The sequence below is a fragment of the Manacus candei genome, unplaced genomic scaffold (assembly GCF_025592945.1).
Source record: "Manacus candei isolate 608988 ecotype Guabito, Panama unplaced genomic scaffold, ASM2559294v1 h1tg000047l, whole genome shotgun sequence".
Taxonomy (NCBI): domain Eukaryota; kingdom Metazoa; phylum Chordata; class Aves; order Passeriformes; family Pipridae; genus Manacus; species Manacus candei.
This window is the reverse complement of record NW_026138095.1, coordinates 13280001-13280989: the sequence shown is the minus strand read 5'-3', so window position 1 is coordinate 13280989 and position 989 is coordinate 13280001.

Here is a 989-nt window from a genome sequence, read left to right as displayed (position 1 = left end):
ACCCTAACCCTAACCCTAACCCTAACCCTAACCCTAACCCTAACCCTAACCCTAACCCTAACCCTAACCCTAACCCTAACCCTAACCCTAACCCTAACCCTAACCCTAACCCTAACCCTAACCCTAACCCTAACCCTAACCCTAACCCTAACCCTAACCCTAACCCTAACCCTAACCCTAACCCTAACCCTAACCCTAACCCTAACCCTAACCCTAACCCTAACCCTAACCCTAACCCTAACCCTAACCCTAACCCTAACCCTAACCCTAACCCTAACCCTAACCCTAACCCTAACCCTAACCCTAACCCTAACCCTAACCCTAACCCTAACCCTAACCCTAACCCTAACCCTAACCCTAACCCTAACCCTAACCCTAACCCTAACCCTAACCCTAACCCTAACCCTAACCCTAACCCTAACCCTAACCCTAACCCTAACCCTAACCCTAACCCTAACCCTAACCCTAACCCTAACCCTAACCCTAACCCTAACCCTAACCCTAACCCTAACCCTAACCCTAACCCTAACCCTAACCCTAACCCTAACCCTAACCCTAACCCTAACCCTAACCCTAACCCTAACCCTAACCCTAACCCTAACCCTAACCCTAACCCTAACCCTAACCCTAACCCTAACCCTAACCCTAACCCTAACCCTAACCCTAACCCTAACCCTAACCCTAACCCTAACCCTAACCCTAACCCTAACCCTAACCCTAACCCTAACCCTAACCCTAACCCTAACCCTAACCCTAACCCTAACCCTAACCCTAACCCTAACCCTAACCCTAACCCTAACCCTAACCCTAACCCTAACCCTAACCCTAACCCTAACCCTAACCCTAACCCTAACCCTAACCCTAACCCTAACCCTAACCCTAACCCTAACCCTAACCCTAACCCTAACCCTAACCCTAACCCTAACCCTAACCCTAACCCTAACCCTAACCCTAACCCTAACCCTAACCCTAACCCTAACCCTAACCCT